Source organism: Trematomus bernacchii, unplaced genomic scaffold (assembly GCF_902827165.1).
Source record: "Trematomus bernacchii unplaced genomic scaffold, fTreBer1.1, whole genome shotgun sequence".
Classification (NCBI taxonomy): domain Eukaryota; kingdom Metazoa; phylum Chordata; class Actinopteri; order Perciformes; family Nototheniidae; genus Trematomus; species Trematomus bernacchii.
Window position 1 is genome coordinate 883,702 of NW_022987575.1, and position 24,042 is coordinate 907,743.

Consider the following 24,042-nt stretch of genomic DNA (forward strand, 5'->3'; position numbering starts at 1 on the left):
ATGGTTCCTGTTCAAACATGAGTTGGTCGGATTCTCTGTCACAGTAAGCAGCGCAGGTTGGACACAAATGCAGGAGACAGGAACTGTTAACAGAAAATACCATATTGCAAGCTAGTTCCAGACGAGACAAAACAGAACAGAAATTAATCAAACACTGTAAAAAAATGTGTGAGACCTGTAAAGACACGATTACAGTAGTCGAGTCTACTGAAGATAAAAGCATGGACAAGTTTTTCCAAATCCTGCTGTGACATTAGTCTTTTAATCCTAGATATGTTAGTGATAGTAGGCTGATTTAGTAACTGTTTTAATGTGACTGTTGAAACTCAGGTCAGAGTCCATGACTACACCTAGATTTCTGGCTTGATCTGTTGTTTTGAACATTGCAGACTGAAGCTCAGCGCTAACTTTTATATGTTCTGCCTTGGCTCCAAAAACCATTACCTCAGTTTTATCTTTGTTTAATTGGAGAAAGTTCTGACACATCCAGTCATTGATTTGTTCAATGCACTTACTCAGTGTTTTAATTGGAGAATAGTCTCCTGGTGAAATGGTTATGTAAATGTGGGTGTCATCCGCATAGCTATGGTAACTTATTTTGTTGTATTTCATTATCTGAGCCAGTGGTAGCATGTAGATGTTAAAGAGAAGAGGCCCCAAGATGGAGCCTTGAGGAACCCCACATGTCATATTTGTCAACTCAGATGTGTATTTACCTATAGAAACAAAGTTGTTTCTGTCCTTTAAGTAGGATTCAAACCAATTTACAACTGTTGATGAAAGTCCCACCCAGTTTTCCAGTCTGTCTAGTAATATGTTGTGGTCAACAGTGTCAAACGCAGCACTGAGATCTAATAATACTAACACTGAAGTTCTGCCACTGTCTGTGTTTAAGTGGATGTCATTGAAGACCTTTACAAGAGCAGTATCAGTGCTGTGGTGTGGACGAAATCCTGACTGGAACACATCCAAACAGTTATTTAAATGCGAGAAATTACTCAACTGTTGAAAAACAACTTTTTCAATGATTTTACCTAAAAATGGGAGGTTTGATATGGGCCTGTAATTGTTCATTACTGAAGCATCTAGATTATTCTTTTTTAATAACGGTTTAATGACTGCAGTTTTCAGGGCCTGTGGAAAAACACCTGAGTGAAGAGACTTGTTTACTATATGAAGTAGATCTGAGGCCATGCAATGAAAAACTTTGTGTCCATTTGTGTCATAGGTCTCCCATAATCAAAACATTCCTCAGGCGGGTGCAGTGATACTTCTTCATGGTTTTCTGCGCGATGTGTTGTGTCTTTCTCTTGTTTTGATTCCTCTTATGCACCAAGCCTGTTTTTCATGTTTCAGGCTCGAAAATGACATGCCCAAAACAAATGACTACAACTTAACTTCTAAAAGGGTTATATGAATAATTTCTTATATCAAAGCAAGGTTACATCTGTGAGTTGGATGTAGAAGTGTCAGAATCAATATAAATGTTTTTTATTTTAAAGAAAATTCAGATTTTACATAGTAAAAAACTGTAAATTATAGTGTCCGTCCAAAAATAATTTTTTACAGATAGTGAAAACTACCCTTGGATGATGGGTTAGTAGACTAAAAGCTTTAGGAATCCAAAGTACAACATATAATAAGTACCCTGTATCAAGATTGATGCAAAACAAGTGACATTTGACCTTTTTAGAGAGGTTTAGCCAAAACCACCCCACCTTTGAGGTGATTTGGGTGAAAATGTTTTTTTTTCCATATCTCTGGCCCCCCTTGGTCGATTTGGATGGTTGACACCTCTTTCTGAGCGTTATAGCATAACAGGTTAAAAAGATGTCTGCGGTCCCAGAAGAAGTTACAATTGTCAATAAAATGTACAGAATGGTCAATACAGGCAGTTGAAAGCCACTTGTTCAGTGCAAACAATCTGCTGAATCTCTCCACTCCTCTTCTGACTGGCGGTAGAGGGCCACTGATGAACACCTCCGCATTTAGAGAGCTGACAGTTCCCAACAAACATTTAAAGTCTTCTTTCAGCCCTTCTGACTGTTGTTTCACAACATAATTTGTTCCAATGTGCAGTACCACATTTTTCACAGTCGGATGTTCAGCCCCAATATGCAGGATCTTCTCAGCCAAGTCAGAGACCATATCCTTGGGAAAACAGAGTACTTTGGTGTTGTTCTTACTACACAAACTTTGTACATCTCTTACAGCAGAGTCACCCACAATCAGAGTTTCAGGCCCAGTCGTTAGCCTTCCCTCTAGCCTTTTACTTTTGGAGTAGCTATTGGTCCTTACCCTGCTGTGTGAAGAGGACAGGTTATCCAGCTCATCAGAAAGAGATCTCCGGTTCTGTGTCAGTGCAGCGTATCTGTTCTGGATTGGCACACTCAGTGGTTTAGCAGGATTGTTTGTAGTTCTCCCTTTAGCAGCTGTCCACGACTGTTTCCTAGTATGAAGAAGGGTTGAAGAGGCGCTCTTCCTGGGTGATAACAATGCAGGCCAGCCGGTCGCATCACAGATTTCAGAGCGCTGGGCTCTGACTGTTATTCGTCCTCCCACGCTACTGTAAGACTGAGGTCGTCGTAAAAATATTGAAATATGGCTGAAAGCCTCCGTCTATTTACGAAGAATAACTGTCCCAGTGATAAGTTAATGTCCAGGAGCCACTCCTTGAAGTTTTCAGAAAAGAAAAATAGAAAATCAGCATAAAAAAGTAAGCAGAGGCAAGAGCAAGCAGAAAAGCGTCTGCACTGTAAGAGGGGGGGGGGCAGTACTCCCATAAGGCTAACCAGACGGGCGAAGACGCTCTGAAGGACGGGTAGGAGGACGAAGGTTGTGACAAGAGGGTGGACCAAAATGCAGGAGACAGGAATTTTAAAACAGAAAATATTTGTATCTTACTCTTGGTCCGAACGAGGCAAAACAGAAAATAACTTCTCGAAAATACAGAAATTCCAACAATGGCTAATCATTATCTGGATTTTACGACGTATTCATGCAAAACAGTCAATTAAAATGTCAGAGAGGATTAATGAGTCAGGTAGATTAACATATATTAAACTAGAGTCCCCCTAGGACAAAACAAGGGTGATGGAATCCACCCTAAAATCACCCACTGGCTATATAAATTTAAATATTACCACAAGTTATTAATACGTTGTACTGATTCAACCAGTAAGCTGTAATCAACTTGATTATAAAGTATAATAATTACAATTAAAGGTCACTTTTCTGGCATGAAAAACAAATGCAGGCATGGAGTCTGTTTCTCTGGCCACCACGGTGACTGAGATAGATGAGTTGTGTTTTTCTGTAAGAAAAACATGAATCCATCATGATTAAAGACCCAGTATTTGGAAACATTCAAGATGCTCCCTTCATAACAACAAATACTGCTTTAAACAGATCACAGCCTCGCTCACATTTTGTAGGAACTAGTTTTGCCACCACTGTACAGTAGCTCTTGTAAAAAATGAAACCCAGACAGATACTGAATGGAAGGAACACATTCTGACAAAATGGAGGACATGTCTGTGCTGCGGAGGAGGTCACACCTTGGACTCGTGCCATCAACTTGAAAAAGGAACACACAAAGAGAAGATAGGCTTCCTGATGGAAAAAGGTGTCTGTTTCGGCTGTTTCTGTGTGGGGCACATTAGCAGAAATGGCAATAAACGAATTTCCTGTTCAAAATGTGGCTTCAAACATCCAACCATACTTCACATCCCTTCCAATGAAGCAAGACACAATCCTGCTCAAGCCAAGAATAAATCAGAGCTATCAGTGGACAGCACACTGGTTTCAAGTGGCCTTACCGGGGCTGGTGATGACAATTGTAAACTTCCCATAGTTCCAGTGCAAGTCAAGTCAACGAAGGGCAGCAAGATTGTCACCACCTATGCTTTATTGGACCCAGGAAGTACAGCAGTGTTTTGTACAGAGGATCTGATGCACGAGCTCGGCCTAACTGGAAAGAAGTCGCAGATTATTTTACGAACCATGGGCCAAGAGAGGGTCGTAAATAGCCATATTGTGTTCGGACTAGAAGTGGCTGGCTTAAAAAATGACAATTTCTTTGAACTGCCACAAAGCTACACCCAAGAGTGCATGCCTGCCAGCAGTGGGAACATTCCTAGACAAGCGGACCTACAGAGATGGCCTCATCTAAAAAATGTTAATTTGCCTGAAATAAATGCAGGGATTGGACTGTTGATATGAACCAATGTTCCTAAGGCCTTGGAACCATTGGAAGTCATACGCAGTGTGGATGACGGACCCTATGCAAGCAGGACAATCCTAGGCTGGACAGTGAATGGACCACTTAAAGGAGTGAGTGGGAATGCAATGGATTTGGACAAACCAGAAGTATCTGTGAACATGAGAAGAAGCCTCATCTCAAATCCCAACAAAAGCCCTCTCCTTCAACAGCTGCTCAGAAAGGCCCCCGCTACAAACAAAGAAATGGAGAACAAGATGAAGTGGACCAATGTGCTCTACAAGGCCGAAGGACTCAAAATCAAAGAAGACGAGGACATGCTGCGCTCCTCGTTAAAGAAGGAGTGGGGCGATCAAAGCAAGAATATCGTGGAGAAGATGCAGAAACGGCAGGAAGAGACGGAAGAACATCAGTGACATCTTTTCCACAATATTGACTCTTTTCGACTGACAGACTTAAATGACACTAACGGCCCGTCCACACAGCGGCGTGCGTTGAAGCTTGCTCCATTTTTTGGAATATGAGGAAATGACCTGCGGTGTGTCTCTCCCAGCATACACACGGTTTGATTGGCTGCATAAACGGGATTTGATTGGCTGACGCTTCCACCGAAGCTTCAGAAGCTTCAAAAGTTGAACATTGCTCAACTTTTGCAGCCTGAAACGCCAGCAAAGCTCCGCTCTGCTTCCCACAATGCAGTTCGGCGAAAAGTGACGTCACCCCATTCAAAGTGAATGGCTGTGTGGACGGGCCCGTAAGGATTATCTTTGACTGAGCCTAGGTGGTGGTACCTTTTGGCCTAACTGACTTGTGACTCGTATAAAGAAAAGAAGAAGGGAAACTACACGCATGAACTGTAACTGTATGGACTAAGCTATAATTGTCACATGACTCCCATTTTAATAATGTTAGTAATTATTATGTATACTAACCTAATAATTAGAGGCTGGTGTGTAGGAGCCATGAAACATGTATAGTATTGTGTTTTTGTTTTAATATAAGATATTTGTTTGAGTACTATTGATTGGTTGGCTTGGGTCACATGGATATGGGCGGCACTCATTATAATCCTGTTCACCTGCGTGAGGTGTGTGTGGAAGAGAGGGTGACACAGGGTCGTTGACCGCAAGTTGAAATGATTGCTTTGATTAATATAACAATGTTCATGTCCAAGGAGAATAAGTTGATTATCCCAGCTTTCATTAAACCACATTATTTTGCAACAGAGTTTTTGATCTCAGCAAGTACTTTTTTGTAGCGTGTCACACAATATCAAACAGGCCCGGCCTCAGCCTCTCAGCGACTTTGTTTGTTTCCTGCTGTCGCTATAGACCGTTTACATGCATAAAAAGCGACATAACACACAAGGGGACGGGTAATAACCGGAAAAGCATGATATGGGACCTTCAAGTAAGACATTTAAGTAAGAAATTATTCATGTATCTTTTATATTTATTTTATTATCGTTGTTTTTAAATGCCATTTTATTTCTTAATGCTCTTAATGTCTTTGCTTTTTGTAAAGCACTTTGCATTGCCTTGTGTTGAAAGGTGCTATATAAATAAACTTGCCTTGCCTTGCCTTGCCTAAGGAAGAGGCCAGCCACCCTCCGAAGAAAACCCATTTTGGCCGCTGGTATCCATGGACTTGTTTTTTAGTCACGATTAACCCTTCATGACCAGAGGTAAGACTAGAAATGAGGATAGACCGGTAGAGAGAGCTTTGCCTTCTGGCTTAGCTCTGATTTGCGGTTTTACAATATAAAACAATGTCTGTTGTCTTCTTGGCAAAAACGGAATTCTGATTCTGATAACTTCCGGACGAGTGTAATGATAAAATACAGTATTTACCTCTGATATGCTGTGCAGTATGAGTGTAAAAGACGGTGTGGATCAGTGAACTAAATTCCCTTAAGTATAGTATCCGAATGCTTCCTCTACTACAGTACTTAAGTTTAAAATACTCCATGTTTGGCATTGTTGTCCCCCTTCAAAACAACCACAGAAGAGCCAGTCATGTACAGACAGAGAATTTGCTTGTTTTCATCAAATATAACATTCAACAACTAAATTAAATAACGTGCTTTAACCACTAGGCGGTGCGGGTTAAAAAAACATTGGTCTAGTTAATAAAACATAATAATATCAGCTATTGAAATTCTGATTCCATAGATGTGTCTCCCATCACCCAAAACCCCTGACTATTCTCTCAACTCAGTATATTACATTCTTTAATTCAAAGAAAATCAGTAATATCTTTAAAAACTACAAGTCCCTTTCTATCAGCTGTGCACCGTTATGGTGTAAATATAACCTATCTACCAATTGGATCAAATATAAAAGTCAGCCGAATTAGTGTTGATACTGCAAGGAGACATATTGTGTGAGAATAAATGGAAGATGTTGTGTAATTGCTGATATATTTATGGTCCACATCACATATTCAGTTTCGGCGGCATTTCTTCCAGTTTGTCCAGAAGTCTTCTCATCAGGGCTCTATAAATAAAGAACTATGGCAGATGTGTAATATTTAATGCAGCCGAACCGTGTATTACAATGCCGTTATTTCACTGACTTCCAAAGAGAAAAGCAAGAACACTCGGAATAAAGTATTATTTTTTTTTCTTTTAAGGCGAGACACCCCAGGTGAATAGGGTACTTTTTTTAACTTAAAGATATCAGCTAGAAATGTCTCCAGTTAATTACCTACAATAAGGCAATTGTCTTTTGTATTACAAGTTTTCTGAAATAGCATTTTTAAATATGCAAATGACCCATTATCTCATTAAATATGCGCATATTTTAACACATTTCAGGAATCTAAATCTCAACTTTGGATAAAGCCAGGTTCAAAATTCTTGCTTCATTTTGTAGTCATATTAGTATCTAAGGCTTTTACCGAAGGAATTTGGGATATCTCTTTTTATCACTCCATAAATCAAAAAATACTGTCAACAGCCCTAAAATATCAATTTTCGCCATATTCTTAGGTATAAAATGTTATATAATTCAGGCTATGAATGATATATGAACAAACCCTTCTGTAAAAGCCTTCATAATATTGATAGGAATATAACTGGAAGGTTTGGTGTATGTAACTGCTACTGAAGTGGACATTTCGGACTCAGAGTAGGAGAAAAAACTCATTTTGAGAAAACGACCTTTAAAGATTGCAGTGTGACGCTAGCTAAACCCTCCTGTTCTCTGGATGACAGCTTGCACATCGACGCACTCCGTGAAGGTATTTCATGTTCGGGGTCATTTGTCTTTTGTATAACCTTGCTTCGTGCAAGTGACAATTGTTGTCGTCTTCTCTGTAAACGTTTTTTTCGCCGTTCTTTTGCCATTTTGAGATTTAAATTTCTAGCGGAAAGCTAACCAGGAAGTGTTTTAGCACACCACGTGACGCAGATGAACGAATCACGTTGTCAGAAATTGACACCAGCCAATGAGATTTCGTTTCTTGGTTTAAGACCCCTTTGTACTTTCACGATTGGTTGCTGATACAAAGGAAATGATCATATTTGGATCCGATGAGATTGTGCAGGAGAGACGGAGCTTTCCAACGATACCTCTGATGACATGGTGCCAGTGGCGGCGCCAGAGCATTTTTGTTGGGTAATCTATGGTAGGGCTAACACATACAGTGGTGGTGCTCAAGTCAGTATTTGCAATGTAATTACATACACGCTATATTACCCCCCTTGACAGTGAAACGCCACGCGTGAGGTTTAGATTATTTCCCTGTCTCAATCAAAATGGAACTGTATGAAATAAAACGGCACATTTGTCTTGTAGTAAATAAAAAGGGATCACTGTGAACGTGACGTATGATAGTACACGTTGAAGATCCAATGGGGATACTGAATGGCGGTTTCAATTGATCTCAATCAATAAGGCATGACGCAGATCCAACGTTTTGTTGCTCTGATTGGCTGTAGGTCTATTCAAATTGCATTCGGAGGCATTTTGATCTGACCGCGGCCGCGCTGATATTATAACGCCAGAGAATTTCCACACCTTTAGTGTATAAAACTCCCCCACTACTTAGACTATTCCTTGCACCCCTCTTATAGCATAAGCCCGAATGGTCTCAACCATATTGCATCAGTAAGGTGCACTTGTTGTTACAGCAGGATCAGTTTGTGTGCTGTGGACACGACCCGTATATTTTCGCAATCCGTGTTCTCAACATTTAGCATTTCGCTTATTATTTAATTGAATTTGCATCACTTTTCATGGTGGGGCTAAGGTGGGGCTAAGCCATTTCTTGGTATGGCTGTAGCCTACCCCAGCCATACCCTGGCGCCGCCACTGCATGGTGCAAACAGCGGTCGCGGTACTTTATGTTACGTTAGAATGCTAACTTTTGGTGAATTTAGGAGAAATCTACAGACGCAAATAGACAAACTATAGTAAAAATAAACACTTAAATGTGTATTTTGTACGTTTTCCTTCCAAAATCCTGAAAGAAAACATGTTATGGAATCAAAATAGCACAAAATCTCCAAATTGACCAGTGCATGAAAAACGATGTTTTTGCCTGGGGTGTCTCGCCTTAAATGTTTTCCGTTTCATATCGCATAAACACCATATCCCAACGTGCATTGCGGCTAAACCTCTGAAAAAAGAAATGTGTCTCTCAGAATCGAAAGGGAAAAACCTATGGGAAAAACACAAAAGCATTGTACACAATCCAAACCAATTAATGTCGTGTAATTAACAAGGATGAACTGATGTTTTTTAGTGGATGAGTACTGCGGATATCACTGTTGATCATTTGATCATTGGTTTTATTATGAAAACTTCGAGACCGGAAATACTGTTTTCACCCCGTGAGGGTTGACGCTAACTTTACATGGAAGCTGCCGCATATACACGTTCTCCTGGTGAAACCTCAAATCATCTTCGTAATATCTATCAAACTATAGATCCTACACATCCACTGGACCTGGATTATAAAAGTACAATATACACTTCTCGCTAGAAACCTAATCAAAAAGCATTTTAATGGCCAAACTATCTTACAATTTAGGATTTTCCAGAGAGGGTTATTTGTGAATATACGACCCACTGTAGCGTTTGCAGTCAACAGGAGCACTAGAGGTCGAAAACTTTAAAACGTGATTATAGGTCGTAATAAGCGCTTGAACAATCGACCTATTTGGTCCTATGAGTTGGAGGACTTGTTGGTCCATGAGTTGGTCTGATTCTTCTATCACTTGAAGCAGTAGACAGGAGCTTTTAACAGAAAATACCTTATTGCAGCTAGATCCAGACAATACAAAAGAATCGGACATTAACTAATAATCATTTTTGGGTTCTCAGGACTCATTACATAGATACAATTAGGTGCTGATATTTCAGAGAGGATCAATAATTCAGGTAAACATCAAAATAACAAAACAAGATTCCAAACTGTTTATATGGTGCTTTTTCTTTCTTTCCTTGTAAGGCATTTTATTATCTCTTGTTTGATGAGTGCAATATACATTTAAAACTTTAACCAAATTACTTTTGTACTAATTCAACCTTGAATATTTCATGTCCATTACATTTGCAGCCAAAGTGATTATGATTATGCATTGTAAAGATAACTCTTACATCCTGAACCAAAGGTGCCAGAAGTCTCTACAATATTAAATTGTTGTCTTGGTTACAGGTTGGAAAATAAAGCACCAGGTTTCATGCCGCCATACAGATTCTCCTTCAGAAAGACCAGCGTCTTCCTCCAGGCGTCTTCCTGAGCGAGAGAATGTGCCACCAGCTCTCCGCCCCACAGAACCATCACTGCAAAGACAAGAAGCCAAACTATAGCAGTCAAAACTCAAAGTCCGGACTTGTTAGCTTAACTTTGAGAGAAACATCTTCCTGGTCTGAAGGGGAACATACTCGGAAAAGGTGGGTTAGTGACTGTTCTGAAGGAGCTGGCTCTGACAAACGGTGTGAACGGAGGTTCGATCAGGTGACCGGTGTTCTTATAGGACAGGACAGTCAGCAGGTGGCTGTTCCCCGCTCGCTCCATCATCTCTCTCATCTGCAAAAAAGGAAGTTAAACACATAATCTCATAAATGTTAATATTAAATGGCCTCATTATCATTCTTTGGATATGCTTTGTAAATATGTATATCTTATACTGTTTCTGCTGCTGTCACGTCTGAACTGTAAATCTTCATGAGAGTGGAATTTAAAAATATGTCTTTACAAATAAATTCAAAGATGTTGGAAATGTTGGAAACATGCTCTGTTTTACCCCTCCTTAATTCAATGTATTGTTTTCCATGAGATCTTGATAAATAGTCATATATTCAATAATATGAATCATTGCTTTTACGGTCAAATCTTTCATTTAATATCTGGAATTTTGTTTTTTGTTTTTTTTCATTTCAATTCCAACTTTGGCAATAAAGTAATATCATTTTCATTGTTGTTCACCTTCATGAAGCCAGCATAACACAACATCATAAGAGGTAAGATAGAAAACACAAGGACAAGTATCTAGATGCGCTTTAAGTAGTCCATCTACGGAAAATTAAGGTTTCAACACGGAAGATGCATATCAACAAAATCATAATTACTTTGCCCAAGTGCAGTCCTATTCTCTTAGCACTGCAGTCTCTTTTCTACATCCTGATTAATTCTTCACATCTTTCCTTAACCCCATTACTTTTTACACTGAGGTTAGGAAAAGACAGATTATTTTGACTATTCGACCTCAACCCAGACCTCCAGGTGAATCTTTTTATTCACACAGGATGTCATCTTGTAAATACACTCACATCTATAGCAGACTCGTAGGTGGGCAAGTTCTGATCGTCCTCACCGAAAACGAGCAGCAGAGGACACTGCAGTCGTCCCACCTGCTCAGAGACACAGCAGCGTTTCAGATTGTATCATCTGCTGCAGAATATTTCATGATGCATCACTGTGCGATCATTTATCTTTGGATCTTTGACACTTTACTCAGAGCTACAGAAGCACATTTATCCACATATACTTTGTTGTAGATATCAGCAGAGATTAAATACATATACAAAAATGTACATGGTTGTTCAGTCTAAAACAAATGTGAATACACAGGTGATAATACATAATGCAAACAAACTGTTATCTATATCAACCGAAATGATTTTTTTTTTACAGAAAGGGCTTCGAAGAGCAAAAACCCAGTTAAAAAGTCAGAAATATAAACTCTCTAAAGAGTCTGCTGGTACTCACGTCCACTTTGAGTGAGGGGTCTGTTGGGATGGGCAGCAGCATATCTCTAAAGATCGACTGGTTATCCTTATCAAGCTGAATCTTGTCAATGTTTCTGATTTAGAAGAAAAGGAAAAGGATTCAATATTTGTCTTGAGGGTGGCACCAGAGATTGATCATAGGGTAATTACAATCAAAATGAAAGCTGCAAGCTTCAGGAACCCATGTACAGCCTCGAATCGCCATCGTCTCTAACCACTTTGTATCATTAACCTGATTTGTTTGTGCATGTGCGCAAGTAAGCTACTTCTTGCCACCGCTTGAACTGATTTCACTACATTTCCCTACATGGGAATCAGATTTTCCAGTGATACAAATGCCTCTTATATATCGTACATGTAGGTGTCACGTACACCTTCGTGAAGGGTTTTTAGGGGGCGCTATAGGGCCATCCTGCCACACAGAAACACGACAACCATATCAGTTACTTAAGATCCTCCGTGTTAACGCCTGTGACAAATTTCGTAAATGCATCGCTAAACCCAAAATAAGTATGTTGAGGTATTTTAGGGGGCACTATAGAGTAACCTTGCTATACCAAAACAAAATAACAAGTGCACGATAAGTTTTGATTGTCCAAGTCTTCTGATGGTACTGGACAAATTTGGAGTCGATCTGATAAAAATTGTAGGAGGAGATAGTTTGGCACGGTCCCACAAAAGGGCAAAAATTGGAAGTAGATTACAGCCCTCTCTTCACTTGATTAGGACAGCTCCCTCTGCTGTAATTAATGTAAATTACAGTAAAAATCAGAGGTTTGTATGAAATTGTTCTTTTTTTGAAATAATGGTTTTTGTGTGCAATTATAGGTTTTAATTTTGTATTTGTGTTAATTTAAAATAAGGGGGGGGGGCGCCAGCTAAAATCTTGCCTAGGGCAGCAAATTGGTCAGTTGGTGGTTGTGCGGAAAACTCAAAAGTGGCACATAGACATGTTCAGGGCCAGACCATTAACCATCATCTGAAGTATGGTGCCGTTTGGACAATTTTCTTTTGAGTTATGACAACATCGTGTTTTATGGGGTGGGATGCATTACCATGGAAACGGCATATGATTACACCTCAGATTTAGCGTAAAGCTGTTGATGGGTGGACCGATGATATACAAGTGAAGTTTGATGGCGATCGGAACATGTCCATTGCACTTGCGTTGCCATGGAAATACCACATTATGAAACCTCAGATTTGACGTAGAGCTGTTCAGGGCAGCAGTGTAAACCATAATGTGACGTTTGGCGGCGTTCGGAGCATGTCAGTTGGAGTTATGACATCATCGTGTTCCATGTCGAGGGATCACCTAGCATCACACAAACGTTAAAATGGGCGCCGCATAACGAGTACGCCGTGCGGTGAAAAGTTTCTATTTTGATAACTTTTCATCCCCCAAGTCTCGAGACGCTACTTTCCAAATTTGGTGTCGATGGGAAAAGATTAGGGCTGTCAGTCGATTAAAATATTTAATCGCGATTAATCGCATGATTGTCCATAGTTAATCGCGATTAATCGCAAATTAATCGCACATTTTTTATCTGTTCTAAATGTACCTTAGAGGGATATTTTTCAAGTTTTTAATACTCTTATCAACATATGAGTGGACAAATATGCTTTATATGTTTGTTTATTATCATTTGAACAATGACAAATATTCTCATGAATATTAAACACAACAACCTCTGAACATTACAAATATTCGCCTCAATTCAACCTGGAACCTCTCTCATACAATAATACAGTGTGTGTGTGTGTGTGTGTGTGTGTGTGTGTGTGTGTGTGTGTGTGTGTGTGTGTGTGTGTGTGTGTGTGTGTGTGTGTGTGTGTGTGTGTGTGTGTGGAGACACTGTGATGGATCGTTGGAGCTATGTGCAGCTCAAGGCATATATGCTCGAATGGGAGCTGCCTGGACGCTGCAATCATGTTGCGCGTACTATCCGTGCTGAGTGTGCTGACTTTTCGTACAATGTCCCACTGTCTGGCTACCTGCATAAAGTCAAGTGCTCGGCACAATTGTCGGCGAAATGTCATTGAAACAGCTCCTTATATCCGTTAGCGCTAGCTAGCACCAGATGCTAACAACAACAACAACAACACGTAAGGTGTGCCTCGCTCGCGCGAGTCGTGCCACACATACACACTCCCTCCCGGTCCTCCCGATGGCCTGTCCGGGCCTGCCGGTGAGCGTGGAAGTGTGGTCTGCCAAACTTCAGGCAGGAGGAGTGGGGCTGTCAGCATCAGCTTGTAGATGGTATTTTACACTCGATGCGCTCTGAAACTACGGCGGCCGAGGACAAAAAATACACATGCGTTAATCGCGTTAAAATAATTAGTGGCGTTAATTTTTTTTTGCGTTAACGCGTTATTAACGCGTTAACTTGACAGCCCTAGAAAAGATCCCTGGGAGGAGATCTTTAAAGTAGGGTATGTTAAATTCGAAATGGCCGACCTCCTGTACGTTTTTTTATACACCTCCAAAAGGCTTTTTTGTTAGTCTCCGCATTTTAGATATGCGTATCCAATTTTGTTCATTTACGTGAAAGTGAAAGTGGGGGGAGTTTACATTAAAAAACAGAAGTGGCCGTAGCTTGCACATTTTTTTACGCAAAGTTACGGAACCCATTCCAAACGTCTATTTTCACCATTTCTGACGTGTTTGCAACATTTGGTGAGGTAAAGGTTGCGGGGGTCAAAAGTGCGTTCAAAGACGAAAAATGATAATCATAATAATAATCCTATCGCGCCCACATCACTATGCACGAACGGGCTACATGCTGTCATGATTTTGGCCCGTTTTTCTGGGCTTTAGCCCGTCGTTTGGCCTGTTTTGTGTGTGGTGTCACACAAAACAGTCTCAGACCCTAATAAAAATAGTCGAGGAAAACAATAGTTCTTCATTCCGACTCTGTCGAGCTCAGGGTCTAATTAAAATCTCTTGTGAGCAGGAAAGGCATAGAGATAACTGAAAGAAGATTAACTTACTTGTTAAATAAAGCATTAATTTGTTCCACAGGTCCGTCAATCGGCTGCACATGACTCCCACTGATACACACTGCGCATCTGAGCTGGGAGACCACACACATACAGAGATCAGACAGCTGGACAGAATCCGATTATCGGTCAGATAATATAAGTGTGACATGGTTCTGATCGCTTGCAGTTCGCAGCGACGGAATGAGCAACCTCCAGACATGGTGGACTATATTGCTATATTGAGTGCTTCTCATTGTGTGGAGTTATATTCAGTTGCAAGGCTACACCTGACATCAGTTGGATAGATGGATGGATGGATGGATGGATGGATGGATGGATGGATGGATGGATGGATGGATGGATGGATGGATGGATGGATGGATGGATAGATGGATGGATGGATAGATAGATGGTCTTACCTTTACAACCTGGGAGTAAACAGCGTTTCTGAGAGTGACAGCGGCGCCTAAGGAAAGACCCAACATGGCGATCCTGCTGCCGAGGATCTGAGGATGCTGCTCCAGGACTCTATAGGCCGTCTGCAGCAGAAAAATATGTCGATGCACATTGATGATGCAGAACGTTTTTTGTTGGTCAGAAAGCGCTATCTTACATTTATATCTCATGTTTTCAAGATATACATGGTTGATGTACCTCAAAGTAATCATTGTCCACCATTTTACCAGTTTCCCTAGTGATTTTAGCTGTCAGGTAGTCGAGGGCCAGGGAGGCGATGCCGTGGGAGGCCAGCAGCGCTGCCCGGTACTCCACCAACTTCCCTCCCCACCCCCAAAGGTCCAAGAGTCCGGGGAAAGGACCAGGTCCTTCAGACGATTCAAGACGCCAAATACAATCACTAGCTCGGTAATTATACAATTGGATTATTTGGAAAGCTTTACCATATTTGCTGAAAGCACAAAGTCTTCCACATACAATCAAGATTTGTGTAATTGAGCAATCGATAATATTACTTTTTACCGATGTACTCTTGAATTCAGTTTGATAAAAAATGTTGTTGTTCCAAAAGTTACAAATAACTAATGCTGAATTTGGTTCATTTTCATTGTTAATGTTCTTCTATGTCACACAAATGTCACCCCTAAACTTCCCCCAGAGGACACCTCCCTTCAGAATCTCCCCAGGTCCTACCTGAGGGCAGGAAGAGGGTCGCAGTGAGTCTGCCCTCTGTTATCGGGACTCTACGGACGCCGGGAGCCATGTACCATCGCTCTACCACCACACTGGCCAGCAGCACCTGATCCAAGAAGCCCTCCGTCTGGTGACCCTGGTACACCGAGATTGTGACCCCCATGGGAGTCTGGACGTTCATCCTCCTCCACCTTGAAGAATGAGGGGAATGAGGTAACTCTAACGGTACGTTTACACCGGACACACCGGATTAAAGCGATGCGAATATAATCGGCTTGAAGTTGTGTTTACTAGCGTCATTCAAACAAGTAGGCAGACGAAAACACTTTTATAATATGTGTTTCGGAAATCGATCGATAAGACTAATCTAACATGTAGCTGCTCCGTCCACACTCACAACAATGTCATACAGACAGAAATAAAGCAGCGACTGTATTCAACATGCCATAGACAGTCTGTGGTTTGTACATGTATAACTTTTCTCCAGTTTCTGAACAAATATGAGGAGCTGTGAGCTCTGAGGGCTAACAGCTAACGGCTGATGTTTTGGTTATCTGATTCAACGTCAGTGGCGGCAGGCCGAGATCCTCACCGCTGATTGGCTAACACGAGAATGTGCAACGTGAATTTGACGCTCGAGTTGACAAAATGTAACTCTCGCAAAGGCGCAAGTCTCGTCAATCTCGTCATTCGGTGTGAACGCACCATAAGGCTTCATTTAAATCCATCCCCTACACCTTTTTATGGAAGTTAATTTACTATAAATAATGATTATTTTTCATCCAAGATATGCTGACACAAAACTATGGTTCCGAAATGTTATGACGGCTGCTCTTTCTACCAGAGAGACAGAAGGAGGCTCGTTCAGCTGAGATCGGAATACAGGCGGACTTCAGTTGGTCACAGAGTGCAGTGGTGTATGGGTCGTTTTGGAATTGGGCCTAATAATAATATTTTTTCCTGTACTGTCATCTGAACAGCCCCATGGTTGTTGGCCTACCTGAGCCCCGTTTTGCTGCCAGGAACTGGTCTGAGGCTCCACAGCAGGCCCATCGGTTCAACCCCAGAATATGTCCCGCCCAGACTGGGATCCTGTGAAACTGTGGGAGTGAAATGGATAAAAAATATTGACTTTTTTCTATTTTCACATATAACTCCAGCATTTAATAACAAAATATGTTTTGCTGCCATTCACAAACTTTAGTAATCGCTCTAAATTCATCTTCCTGAATTGTGATGGTCTTACCGTTCACAATACTGGTGGCATCGGCAGTGTAGTGAGCAAAAGCCTCCCAGCTGTGTCCGTCTTCACACTGGTGGAGGGCGTGGATGGTCAGCTGGAACCCAGGGAGGAGGTTCTGGACCAAGACGGTGAACTTCTCATCCACAAGCCCTCTGGACGGCTGGACCGACAGCTTCACGCAATGCTGTTCATGTCCATCTCCATCCTGAACTGAGCGGACAGAAGAAATCAAGAGACGATACAATTAATAAATAAATGACAGATTTCCCTGACCACATTAACCAGCTCTGATGGGGGATTCCAAGGTGTCCACCTGGTCCCGAACCACCTCAATTGGATCCTTTCTTCGAAAAAGCAGCAGCGGTCTCTACTCAAAGTCCCTCATGGATGAATGAACTTCTCAAATTATCCCTAAGGAATATTCCAGCCAACCTCCAGAGAAAGTCTAAGTATCCATGGACTTGTTATTTTAGTCATGATTAACACTTCATGACCAGAGGTAAGAATAGAAATTAGGATAGACTGCTAGAGAGAGCTTTGCCTTCTGGCTTAGCTCTGATTTGCAGATATTACAATAAAAAACAATGTCATACAGAAGCCTGTTTTCTTCTTACTTGGCAAAAACTGAATTCTGATTCCGATAGCTTCCGGACAAGTGTTATAATAAAATACAGTCTTTTACCTCTGAAATGCTGTGCAGTATTAGTGTAAAGACACTGTGGATCAGTGAAATCATTTAACTTAAGTATAGTATCCGAATGCGTCCTCTACCACAGTACTTAAGTTTAAAATACTCCATGTTCGGCATTGTTGTCCCCCTTTCAGAAGGGCCAAACGGCTAAAAATAAAATCAAAATTCTAGAGCTCTGCAGTCACAACTACTGTAGTCCACAAAAAGTGTCATTGTTAAATAAACACTAACTGACCTTTCAAGCTTGTGTTCAGGTTTGCCTTCTTGGTTTGATCTCCTCTTGGTTCTGAAGTTGTCTAAGCGTCTGCAAACAAAGCAATGACCTAATCAAACTTTGCAAGAACAGGTTCTTTTTTTATAGCAAACAAGTTCAGGTTAATATTTTGTGGAACTTTAATCTCCTCCCACAGCAACATCACTCGATCAAAGGTGGAGGGAATGTACCATTTGTAAAGAATGGGATGAGGTCAATCATTATGATCCCTGTAATACATTAAACTTTTGCATATTGAATGAAGCATGTGGATTAACACAAGCAAATTATAGAATGGTGTGGTGATTTTACTGCGCGCAGTACTTTGTTAGGGTGTTTTATGAAAATAAACCAGAGCCAGAAAGACAGAGGGGCAGGCTGGAGTTGAGAACGATTGCTAGCAGGATAGAGGCTACTAGGTTTCGTGTTAAAATCTGAAATGTAAAAAAATCCTTTATCTGCCCAGTTATGGAAATTATTAGACAGGGTTTAGCGTTAGCAAACAAGGGAGAAGAACGGATCAAACTCCTACTGATTTTATTTCTAGATCTGGGTTGGGATTCATTCACTTAAATGTGCGCAGTCTGTTACCTAAGTTAGATTTTGTCCGCATTTGGGCGAGCTCGACTGATGCTGATGTCATTGTCTTATCAGAAACGTGGCTAGATAAATCTATTTTGGCCTCTGACATCTACTTAAATGGTTATAGTGTATATCGTACCGACCGTCCTAAAAAAGGTGGTGGCGTTGCCATTTATGTGAAAAATAAGTTTTGTGTAACCAAGATGGTTTCCAAATCTATTAATAAACAACTAGAATTTTTAGCCTTAAATAACGAAGTACCAAAGGGTCAACAGGTCATGGTGGTGGGCTGCTACAGACCCCCCTCAGCTGTCAAGGACTCTTTATCTTCATTGGCAAAACTTTTATCTCAACTTGACTACAAGGAAATAGTGCTACTTGGTGATTTTAATTGGGACTGGTTAACTTCTGTGTCAGAGGATTTTAAAAACCTTTGTATCTCTCTGAATGTTACTCAGATTATAGACAGTCCCACTCGCCCTAACATTAAGTCCCCAAATAAATCCTCCTTAATTGATCTCATTTTAACTAATGTTCCCCATAAATACTCATCTGTGGGAGTATTTGCAAATGATCTGAGTGATCACTGTGTTGTAGCCACAATTAGGGACACAAAAGTCCAAAAGGTTAAACCTCGCGTTATCAGTAAGAGAGACAAAAAACATTTTGTGGAGCAGGGTTTTGTACATGATCTGTTTGATTTTGATTGGGGTAAAATCGATCTGTGTGCTGATGTAGAAACTGCATGGTCTTATTTTTATCTTGGTTTTATGGAAATTATAGCTAGACATGCACCCCTGCGTAAATTTAGAGTTTTCTGCTGAATTATCTAGTCTCCTACATGAGAGAAACAAGGCCTGGGCAAAGGCTAGGAAATCAGGCTCAGAGGTAGAATGGCTACGCTTTAGGCAGCTAAGAAATAGCTTCACATCACAAATAAAAAGTGCTAAGTCTAAGTATTATCTGTCAGTTACCACAAAGAACCTGAATAATCCTGGAAAATGTTGGAAAGCCATAAAATCGATATCCACCGGTGATATCCGTAATGAGCTACCTCCGTGCATTGCCACAGCATCTGGCACTATATCGGACAGGGCCACTATGTTAAATTGTTTTAATGAGCATTTTGTGTCCTGTGGCTCTCTGTTTGATTCTGTCACTAACTCTGCTTCTGTTAACACCACAGTCTGTGACTCTGAAAAACGTATTTTGGAAAACCCTTTTAGTTTTACTCCTTTTACTGTTGATGTTGTTCGTGAAGCTTTAACCAAGTTAGATCCTAAGAAACCGGCCGGCCCGGACAACGTAGAACCTTTCTTTTCAAAGATAGCTGCAGATTTTATTGCTCCACCTCTCACTACTCTTTTTAACCTCTCCCTCAGCACAAATACAATTCCAAAATTGTGGAAGTCAGCGTATGTCCTGCCTCTACTAAAAGGTGGGAAGGCCACTTTATTAAATAATTATAGGCCCATCTCTAAATTATCAGTTCTGGCTAAGGTTCTTGAACGCCTAGTAAGTGAACAGGTAAAGGTGTTTTTATGTACAAATGACATCCTGTCTAAACATCAGTCAGGCTTCAGAAAGCAACATAGCACCATCACTGCCACAATGAAAGTGGTGAATGATGTGGCAAGTATTTTAGATAATAAGCAGAGTTGTGCAGCTCTATTTATTGACCTTTCCAAAGCGTTTGATACCGTCGATCATCGCATCTTAAAGCAGAGGCTACTCAGTATTGGCATATCCAGCCATGCTGTAGGGTGGTTTGTGAACTACCTCTCTGAAAGGTCCCAATGTGTTCATTTTGATGGGCTGTCTTCTGAGTGGTTAAACATTACTAATGGTGTTCCTCAAGGTTCTGCTTTAGGTCCACTTTTATTCTCCATCTACATCAATAGTTTAGGTGAAAATGTCGATGGAGCAACCTTACATATTTATGCGGACGATACCATTATGTACTGTGCAGGTCCCTCCATTAAGGAGGCTGTTGTTGAATTGCAAGCTGTTTTTAACATTATTCAGACTCAGCTCTCTGAACTTAAGCTTCTTTTAAATGTTGCTAAAACCAAGGTAATGCTCTTTTCAAAAGCTAAAAAGACACCAGAGCCTGTTTTAGATATTGTAACTACGCAAGGAATAAAACTTGAAGTGGTTACCTGTTACAAATACCTTGGTATCTGGCTTGATGACTGTCTCACTTTTAAACGTCATGTCAATAACCTGCTTAAAAAACTGAGGGTTAGGCTAGGTTTCTTCTACAGGAACAAGTCCTGTTTCTCGCTCGAGGCCAGGAAAAGGCTAGTCACTGTGATCTTTTTACCTGTGCTGGACTATGGTGATTTGATTTATATGAATGCACCTGCCAATTGCCTGGTCAAGTTAGATGCTGCGTATCACAGTGCACTGAGATTTGTGACAAACTGTAAAGCATTAACCCATCACTGTACCCTGTATGCAAGGGCTGGTTTGCCTTCGCTAACTGTACGGAGGCTCAGTCACTGGTACATTTTTATATACAAAGCCATGTTAGGGAAACTTCCATCCTACATCTACTCCCTGATCTCACGGCGAATTGTAAGTGGCTACTGCCTGAGATCGCATGCTGTGGTTTTATTAAATGTGCCAACTGCTAGGACTGTCTTAGGGAAGATAGCTTTTAGATGCGCAGCTCCACTGTCTTGGAATAGTCTGCAATTGAAATGGAAACTGAGCAATCTGGTGCCACTAAATGTTTTTAAAGCTCGGTTGGATGCTACTCAATCGGAAGCTGTTGGTACCTGTTCATGTGGATAGTTATGTACATTGTAATCCCTGTAATGATGCTGTATGATGTCCTTTTTGTTGTTCTGTTTATGTTTTAATGTTTCATGTGGAACCTACTTGAGCAGGTCTCCCTTGAAAAAGAGATCAATGATCTCAATAGGATACACCTGGATAAATAAAGGTTTGAAATTAAATGAAAAAACTGTTCCTGTACAAACATGAGTTGGTTGGATTCTCTGTCACAGTAAGCAGCGCAGGTTGGACACAAATGCAGGAGACAGGAACTGTTAACAGAAAATACCATATTGCAAGCTAGTTCCAGACGAGACAAAACAGAACAGAAATTAATCAAACACTGCAAAAAAATGTGTGAGACCTGTAAAGACACGATTACAGTAGTCGAGTCTACTGAAGATAAAAGCATGGACAAGTTTTTCCAAATCCTGCTGTGACATTAGTCTTTTAATCCTAGATATGTTCTTTAGGTGATAGTAGGCTGATTTAGTAACTGTTTTAATGTGACTGTTGAAACTCAGGTCAGAGTCCATGACTACACCTAGATTTCTGGCTTCATCTGTTGTTATATCTCTCACAGGCTCCGCCCTCTACTGGACTCTATGGGTACTACTCTCTATCATGCTGTGCGTGCTTTCACCTACTGAATTTACGTAAACGTAGCCGGCCAATCGGGGCGAGCCTACCTGAATGCGCGCGCAGGCCCACAGTATATAAGGCGGCTCCAGCCGCCGCCCCACTATCATTTTTCTCTTCAGACGAGCTGACAACCGAAGAGTTAAATAAACGTACGAAGATTAGAAGAAACGAAAAATGGACTCACCATTACTGGAATCTCGGCCATGCCCCACCTGCCTTGGTTTGATCGCGGGCACCGATCTCCACCACCTCTGTAGAGTGTTTGGGGGACCAGGATATGGCCGAGGCGGTGCCATTCACGTTCGCCATTCCAGCGGGGCGGATGGCTCCGTTTGCCGTTGTCAGGCACTTCCGGGTTCGGTCCATGGAGGTCCACCGCCCTAGGTGATGACCATGGCGGCGGAGCGCAGCTGCTCCCAGCGGGCAGCAGGCTGGGCAGGGAGCTGAAAAGAGCTCTGCTACGCTACCGCGTGACAGGGCGACTGCAGATAAACACGGGTGTGTTGGGCATCTCGCTCATTGCTGGAGATGCCCCCACCTCGCCAGATCAGCGCGATTATTTGTAGCTTTATCGTGACCGCCGTGTGGTATCCCGGTGAGGGATCACGCCGCATGACACTTTTCAAAAAGGACCGTGTTGATCTCCTGGGAGCCCCCGTGTTTACGGAAGGGCTCTTTAAACTCCAGTATAGGAGCCAGCAGGTGGGCGCGTGCACATGAGTGGAATAAACCGTAGTGCTGTCAAAGCACTGTGCGGGGTCAAGAGAGTGATGTGTGTGTGAGAAATGCATTCAGTGAAAACGATTGCATTTATCCCAGAGTAAGAGTCATCTCTCTCCACATTTCCATTTTTCACCATAATGTCCGTTTCAGAGAGATGGCAGTTGACAGAGCCGCGGCCCCACGGGAGCTGCCGCGGTGCGTTTAAGAACCTCATTAGAAAATCGGCCCCTTTTTCTGTGTCAGGCCCCATGCCAAAACAACCTTTTATGGAAGGTTTTGGCAGCGGAGTAGGCCACCAGAGAACACTACAGCTTCTTAGCTGTGGCTCCAAAGTCGAGTGATTTGTGTGTGAAAAATGCATTTAGTAAAACCAATTGCATTTATCCCAGAGTAAGAGTCATATCTCTCCACAATTCCACATTTTCCCATAATGTCTCGTTGAGATCGGCAAGGCCGCTTTCATACGATGTTAATTGGACACCCATTATGAGGCGCGGCCCCCGTGAGAGTGGCCGCGGTGCGTTCAGGGACCTCCGCAGAAGAACAGTGCGTTACGTAGTGTAAACTCTAGTTCTAAAGTGATATGTGTGTGTAAAATGCATTCGGTAAAAACGATTGCATTTATCCCAGAGTAAGAGTCATCTCTCTCCACATTCCACATTTCCCCATAATGTCCGTTTCAAGGAGACGGCATTATGACGACGCGCGCCCCCCCCCCCCGTGAGAGTGGCCGCGGTGCGTTCAGGGACCTCCGCAGAAGAACAGTGGGTTACGTAGTGTAACTCTAGTTCTTGAGTGATATGTGTGTGTAAAATGCATTCGGTAAAAACGATTGCATTTATCCCAGAGTAAGAGTCATCTCTCTCCACATTCCACATTTTCCACATTTCCCCATAATGTCCGTTTCAAGAGACGGCATTATGACGACGCGCGGCCCCCCCCTGAGAGCGGGCCGCGGCGCGTTCATGGACAGAAGAAGCTCCGATTAATGCTTATTTCTCTCTAAGAGAAAACAGCATTATGGTGGAGCGCGCGCTCTCACGGGAGCATGCCGTGGTGCGTTCAGGGACCTCAGTTAAAAATCGGCTGTTTTTTTCTCTGAGTGGAAACTACATTATAGAAAAACGGCCCTTTCTGTGTCAGCCCCCCATGGGTCAAACTTCCTTTTATGGAGGGTTTGACGGCGGAGTGGGCCACCAGAGAGTACCACAGCTTCATAGCTGCGGCGCCGCAGCTGATTGCACATCCCCTAACACAATGTTATGGGGAATGGAAAATCAGTGGTGTATTAACAGAGCACATGGACAGGACACTGAGACTGGGTTATTCACTCCAGTTTTGCAGCATCCCTCCTCCGTTCAGAGGCAGGAGAGAAGCACATCTGTCATCCCAGGAGGAGGTTTCCTCTCAGCATGTGCACTCTCAAGTCAGAGAGAAGGGGCATTATTCCCTGTACTTCCTGGTTCCCAAGAAGACAGGAGAATTCAGGCCCATTCTGGATCTTCAATGCCTGAACCAGCACATTGCATGCAAGAAGTTCCA

At 41.8% G+C, this 24,042-nt stretch overlaps 1 pseudogene; it reads right to left on the minus strand.

Annotated features, from left to right (window-relative positions):
* Positions 1-9,636: 9,636 nt before the first annotated feature.
* On the minus strand, positions 9,637-17,056 carry LOC117479731 (annotated as a pseudogene).
* Between the last annotated feature and the right edge of the window lie 6,986 nt (positions 17,057-24,042).